The sequence below is a fragment of the Otolemur garnettii genome, unplaced genomic scaffold (assembly GCF_000181295.1).
Source record: "Otolemur garnettii isolate 467f Iridium unplaced genomic scaffold, OtoGar3 scaffold00015, whole genome shotgun sequence".
NCBI classification, from domain to species: Eukaryota; Metazoa; Chordata; class Mammalia; order Primates; family Galagidae; genus Otolemur; species Otolemur garnettii.
This window is the reverse complement of record NW_003852410.1, coordinates 20,288,795-20,296,097: the sequence shown is the minus strand read 5'-3', so window position 1 is coordinate 20,296,097 and position 7,303 is coordinate 20,288,795.

The window sequence follows — 7,303 nt, the reverse complement described above, 5'->3', positions numbered from 1 at the left end:
AAAAATAATATAAAACTCATATCCTGGCAAAATAGCCACATGGCAGTGTTGGGACCAGAATTGCTGCTGAGAGACCACCACACACATGTAAAGACAAAAAGTGCTTTGTTTTGCAAGCATATGCCTGGGCCACTCTTCCCTTCAGTGTGGCTGGAGGAAGGGCGACCCCCTAGTGAAGTGAGCTGAGGTTTTTAAAGCACATAGAGGAATTTCATGGGGTGTTTTGTCAGGCCGGGCTGCTATTGCTGAGCTGTTTATGGTCAGGGACCCTCTGGGGACGGGGGCTACTTGTTTGTTCCAGACAGTTTGGCTCCTTCTGAGCTAATGCAAATTCTCCATCTTTTTGTTTTGTTTTTCAGTTTTCAGGCTGGGGCTTGGTTTGAACCTGCCACCTCTGGCATATAGGGCTGATGCCCTACTCCTCTGAGCCACAGGCACTGCCCAAGTCTCCATCTTTTTTAATGGCTAAATAGTATACCATGGTATACATATACTACAGCTTGTTAATCCATTCCTGACTTGGTGGGGATTTATGTTATTTCCATATTTTTGGCAATTGTAAATTGTCATAGTTGTGAAGAGGAACATGCTCTGGAATCAGACTACCCAAGTTCAAATTCTCACTGAACTATTTTCTAGCTATGTGCTAGAGCAAGCTGATACATTTGTCATGCCTCAGTTTTCTCAGTTTTAAAATTGGGCTAATAATAAGCTACACATGGTGATTCATGCCTGTAATCCCTGTACCTTAAGAGGCATAGATAGGAGGATGGCTTGATCTCAAGAGTTTGAGGCTGCAGTGAGCTATGCTTGCACAATTGCACTCCAACCTGGGTAACAGAGTAAGACTTTATCTGAAAAAATAAATAAAGAAGTAAAATTGGGCCATTTACTTTGTAATACTTTTATAAGGAATAAAAGAGATAATTTATGCAATATATTAGCACCTGCCACAAAGCCCAGCTGTTTTGTTGTTCTTGCAGTTGTCATTGTTGTTTTAGCAGGCCTGAGCCGGGTTCAAACCCACCAGCCTTGGTATATGTGGCTGGTCCCCTGCCCACAGAGCTACTTGTGCCACTCACTTTAATGTCTTAACAAAAGAAATTATGCCATGGTATTGGATGTCAGAGTCCAAAATCAAGATGTCAGCAGGACTTCCTTCCTCATGCAAGTTGTAGGGTACAACTTGCCTTTCCACGTTCTCGAAGCTGCCTGTATTCCTACGCTGGTGGCCCCTTGTTTCTTCTTTAAAGCACATCACTTATCCTCTGCTCTGTTATTATACCTCATTTTTCTGAGTTTGGTCCTTTAATCCCCTCTTATAAGGACTCCTGTGATTATGTTAGGCCTGCCTCAATAATCTGGGATCATCTCTTCCTCTCAAAATCCTTAATTTAATCACATTCTGAAAATCTCATTTTCCATATAAGGTAGCATATTCACAGGTTCTGGGGATTAGAACATGGACATCTTTAGGCTGCCATAATTCTGTCTATCACATCCATTCATCATTCAATATATTCATGAACATTTATTGAGTACCTGACATATATTAAACAATGAAGGAGTTGACAGGAATGTAAAGAATAAAAAGAATAGATGTAAACAAAGCAACAAATATAGACTTTAAAACAAACAGCAAGTGAAAAAAGTAAGAGAAAGACTGAGATCCATAGCAATTGTCATTATTTAAATAATAGGACCACATAAAACATCAGCACATAATTTATGAGAACACATCCACATCAAACCCGTTATAATGGTTGTGATTGAAGTCAGAAAAGGATGAAGTAGAGAATAGGGACTATAGGCAATGGTATGTATAAGACATGAGATGGAGCATATTAATCAAAAATAACAGTTTAAGAACTGAGGAGTGTAACTGTACTCTGTGCAAGGAAAATAAACAAAATAGTTTTGAATAATAAGCCTAGTATGTTTATGAAAACTGTAAGAGAGCTTTTATCAAAGTGGGAGAACACACACCATGGAAGAACACAGAGCAGGTAAGAGCACATGGAGAACAGTGGTTCCCAACAAGGAAGACTTTCTACAGGGGACACTGTACAATGTCTGGAACATTTTCATTTTACATCTTAGAGGGAGTGCTACTGGCATCTAGTAGATAGAGGACAAGGACGCTGCTGCCAATGCAGAGTTCAGCTACCAAACAGAGAATTGTCTAATTGTCTAGCAGGCAAATGTCAGGAGCACTGAGATGAAGAAAGCCCTGTGATAGAACAACCCGATATAAAGATTAAATAACCTTGAAATTATTGTAGTATGTCACTAGGTTTAGTTTATAAATATTTGATTACGTGGAAGATTTATGTACAATCAACTGCTCATCTTTTATATTCTCTCTGCTTTATTTAAGGTACTTCTTTCCAAATAATTTAATGCTTATTCTCCATGAATTTCTGTCTATACTCTGAAGACTAATGGCCACTAATTTTCCTTCCATTTAGGTTTTTTAGTGATTCCATGAGCTTAAAAAAAAGATCAGACAGCTGGCGCCCTGGCTCAGTGAGTAGGGTGCCAGTCCCATATACTGAAGGTGGAGGGTTCAAACCCAGCCTTGGCCAAACTGCAACAAAAAATAGCTGGACATTGTGGCGGGCGCCTGTAGTCCCCGCTACTTAGGAGGCTGAGGCAAGAGAATCACCTAAGCCCAAGAGCTGGAAGTTGCTGTGAGCTGTGATGCCACGGACTCTACTGGGGGAAACAAGTTGAGACTCTGTCTCTTAAAAAAAAAAAAATCAGATCATAAGCAGGTTTGGAAAGAATCAACATTCGTTGTTTAATTCCACTAGTTCCATGTGGATTATAAACTAATCTTCAAACAGAGAGGAGTGCTGATATCTCACATTTTGACAGTGGCTTTGACTCTTGCAATTATTCTAAGTTTGAATATTGTTGAATAAATTAAGTGAACAATAGAGTAAATCTCTTTAGGGTGTTCAATATTGTACAACAATTCAGTCTTGCAGAATAGTGACACACAGGCAACTTAATAAATATTAATGATTAATCACACACCTATATATTTTAGCCATTCCTTTTAATTATTTAGCAGAAAGACAAAAATAGCAAATGACTATACCTGTCAAATTATCAGTTTGGTCTGACAAAGTCAAATTAGTTTAACACTGTGAACTTCTCCCCACCCACACCTTTTCCTTTTTCTCCTCATTTCTTGGAGTATAAAAGTATCTCAAACCTATACCAATAATGCTATCCCTTCATAACAGATACTAATTGATCTCGCATTTGACACAGAAGTAGACATGTTTAATGAGGAGAAAATCCACCACATCTCATTTTCAATATTCTGCTTTATTCCTAGACTTTTATGTACTATAATCAAAAAGAGTTGGCTTTGGAGCCAAAGACCCCTATAGGACTCTGGGCAGATTATCAAAATTCACCCAGATTTGGTCTTCTCACTTGTAACATTGTTCTTATAAAATTTAATTAAAATGTAAAATCAAGTGAAATAAAGTATAAATAAGTAACATAGCCATTAATTCATTTTTCTTGTTCAATTCCTGAATTAAGTTCCACCAATATTGAACTGGATACTTTACCTTCTGAGTCAAGGAAAGATAAAGCAAATAGGTAATAAAATACTCTATTACTTTTGCAAATATTTCCATGGTGTGCCCTCTTTGGCTGTTCAGCTTAAATCCTACACCAGCTAAATAGTACCTCTTACCTCTTCTGAAACCCTAATAGTAATTGCTTAAAATACTCATTTTATGCCAATTATAGGCTGCCTTTAGTTCTCATTGATTTTTAGTTGATTTTCATGTGAATGTTTTAACTTCAAAGATACACTGTAGGTCCTTGAGGTTAGGAATCTCATATCTCTACAACTATCTAACATCTATTTATCTATTTTGTTTTCGTACCTGAAACATTGCTTCACATGGTGCCTTCCCAGAGTGCAGGTGGGCAGGGGCAATAAATATTTTTGAGGAATTGTATTTCACTGCCACAGTTTATCTCTTTTTTTTCATGTATATGCTAATTCAAAATACTTAAACTAATTAATGTGTTTTAATATCCCTTGTATGATCAAATTCAGTGATTAATGAATGCAATCTTCTAGTTATTACCATGCTGAATCTTCATATCACCTCAAAGAAAATAAAAAATAGAACTAATCAAATTGCAACAAAGATATTTATATGAGAATGTTTATTGCAGCCCAATTCATAATTGCTAGGTCATGGAAGAAGACCAAATGCCCATCAACCCATGAATGGATCAATGAATTGTGGTATACGTACATCATAGAATATTACGCAGCCCTAAAGAAAGATGGAGACTTTACCTCCTTCATGTTTATATGGATGGAATTGGAAAATGTTCTTCTTAGCAAAGTATCTCAAGAATGGAAGAAAAAGTATCCAACGTACACAACCCTATTTTGAAACTAATTCATAGCTTTCATAGTAATGTCATAACCTAATTATAGCCTTAGAATGTGGGAAGCGGGGTGGGAGAGGAGAGGTAAGGGGGGTGGAGGGGGGAAGGGAGGGTGATGGGTGGGGTCACCTCTATGGTTTATCTTACAAGGGTATAAGTGAATCTTTCTAAAAACAGAGTATGAATGTCTTAATTCAATAACTAAGAAAATGACATGAAGGTTATGTTAACCTGTTTGATAATAGTATTTCAGAATGTATATGAAAACAGCATACTGCACCCCCATGATTGCATTAATGTACATAGTTATGCTATAAGAAATAATAAAGGAAATTTGAATGGGGAAAAAGAATAGAACTAAGCCCAGCAATGCCCAATCAGTAAGCCTGATGTTAATATTTAGAGTTTTGCACTTAAAATAAACTAAGTCATAGGAATATACAAGGTTCTGGGCGGCGCCTGTGGCTCAGTGAGTACGGTGTGGGTCCCATATACCGAAGGTGGCGGGTTTAAACCCAGCCCCAGCCAAACTGCAAAAAAAAAAAAAAATAGCTGGGTACTGTAGCCCCAGCTACTTGGGAGGCTGAGGCAAGAGAATCTCCTAAGCCCAGGAGTTGGAGGTTGCTGTGAGCTGTGATGCCAGGGCACTCTACCAAGGGCAATAAAGTGAGACTCTGTCTCTAAAAAAAAAAGAAAAAAACAGGAATATACAAGGTTCTAGGAATTAAAACAAATCTGTTTAAGTATCTAATATTATATTAAATTTATATTGAATAATCACTTATTTGTGATTCTAGGCATTAATACAGCCAATGCAAAAGTTTTATCAAGAAAAAATGTCACATTGAGGATATCAACAAGGTTGTAGCTGTAGGCTGAGAAGGATAAATATATTGGGATATGATTTGCTAAAAGGTAAGAGTCTATTTTCATTTTATATAGCTCTGGTCAATTTCATATTCTCAACCAGTGCTGAACAGGGAAATTGGAAAACTGCAGAATCAATTTGCAGAAGTGAAGTTCTATTTTCTTTTATGTCTTCTTCATCAGAGTTGCTATCATTCTTGTGTTGTGTGGGATTATTATTGACAGTACCCTGGGTACAGCTGATAATTGCTGAAAAAGTCACTCTTTTGAAGGGGGAGCAGAATAAAAGAAGGAGACCACAATTTTCACATTTTCCAAATTTGCTTTTATTATCCTTATCTTTGCTAGAACTTAAATGTTAAGATTTTTCTTCTGGCTCGGCACCTGTACCTCAGTGGCTAGGGTGCTGGCCACATACACTGGGGCTGGTGGGTTCAAACTTCAGCCTGCCAAACAATGACAACTACAACAGAAAAACAGCCTGGTGTTGTAGCAGTTGCCTGTAGTCCCAGCTACTTGGGAGGCTGAGGCAAAAGAATCACGTAAGCCCAAGAGTTTGAGGTTGCTGAGAGCTGTGAGGTTGCCACAGCACTCTACCAAGAGCAACATAGTGAGACTGTCTCAAAAAAAAAAAAAAAAAGACTTTTTTTCTCTCAATCAGCAATAAGTATAGCAATCTTCTTTGTGGTTGCTAGGTAAAAAATATTTTATAAAGCTCTAAATGTCTAATTTGAACTAAACATAGGTCCTTCAAATATTTTGGTTTGCTTTTTCAATTTTTATCCTTAACAAATTTTACTTTACCATTGTAATATGCTTCTCAATGTATTAAGAAGAAAACTGGTTTATCTTTGTTGCTGCCTTTCCAGATTGACAGTAGGTTTAGTAGGTTCTTTCTAAATTTCAGATGACAGCAATTTGAAAACAAAACTGTAACTTTTGGCTATTTAGTATCAGCTCTGAAAAGGAATCTTCCTTGAACAAAAATAATTGTCATACTGTTTCACTTTTGAGATCCTATTCTTGACTATGTAATGCCATCTTTCCAGTAGAATGGAGGTCTATTTATAATGTCTTAGACATGGCAACTTTGCTATTGTAAATCTTTTTTCTTTCTATTCATACTTAGATTGCTTTTTTGTTCTTGTATTCTGCTCTACTTCCAACTTAGAAATCTCTGTGGGTCAAAGAATTAGAAAATTATCTTTTTAATTAATCAAATAATATTGTCAAGTGTTTGTTAATTAGTTGACAATTGAATGGAAGAGAAAATCAATTAAATTTCTTAAGGCTTAAGTAGCTTGGTGGCTACAAAATAAACATAAAACACAAACAAAACTCTTTTATTTTAACAGGTTTTAAAAGGTTGCCAGTAGCCAGGTGAGGTGACTCACACCTATAATCCTAGCAGTCTGGGAGGCCAACATGGGTGGAATGCTTGAACTCAGCAGCTGGAGATCAGCCTGAGCAAGAGCAAGACAAGACCGGATCCCTAAAAACAATCAGGAGCTGTGCTGGGCACTTGTAGTCCCAGATACTTGGGTAGCTGAGGTAAGAGAATCAGTTGAGCCCAAGATTTTGAGGTTGTTGTGAACTATGATGCCAGGACTCTCTAGCCTGGGGCAACAGAATAAGATTGTGTCATAAAACACACACACACAAAGTTTGCCAGATAAAATACACAACACTCGATTAAATTTGTATTTCAGATAAACAACAAATGATATTTTACTTTAAGTATGCTTTAAATAATTCATGCCCTATGTTTTCATTTGCTAAATCTGACAACCCTAAGGATTGAGGCCATTTGTTTTCTTACTATCATCAATATTGTAATTTTTTAAAAAAAAAAAAACTATTTTAGGGCAGCGCCTGTGGCTCAAAGGAGTAGGGAGCCGACCCCATATGCCGGAGGTGGTGGGTTCAAACCCAGCCCCAGCCAAAAACTGCAAAAAAAAATTTTTTTTTTTTTTTTGAGACAGAGCCTCAAGCTGTCCCCCTGGGT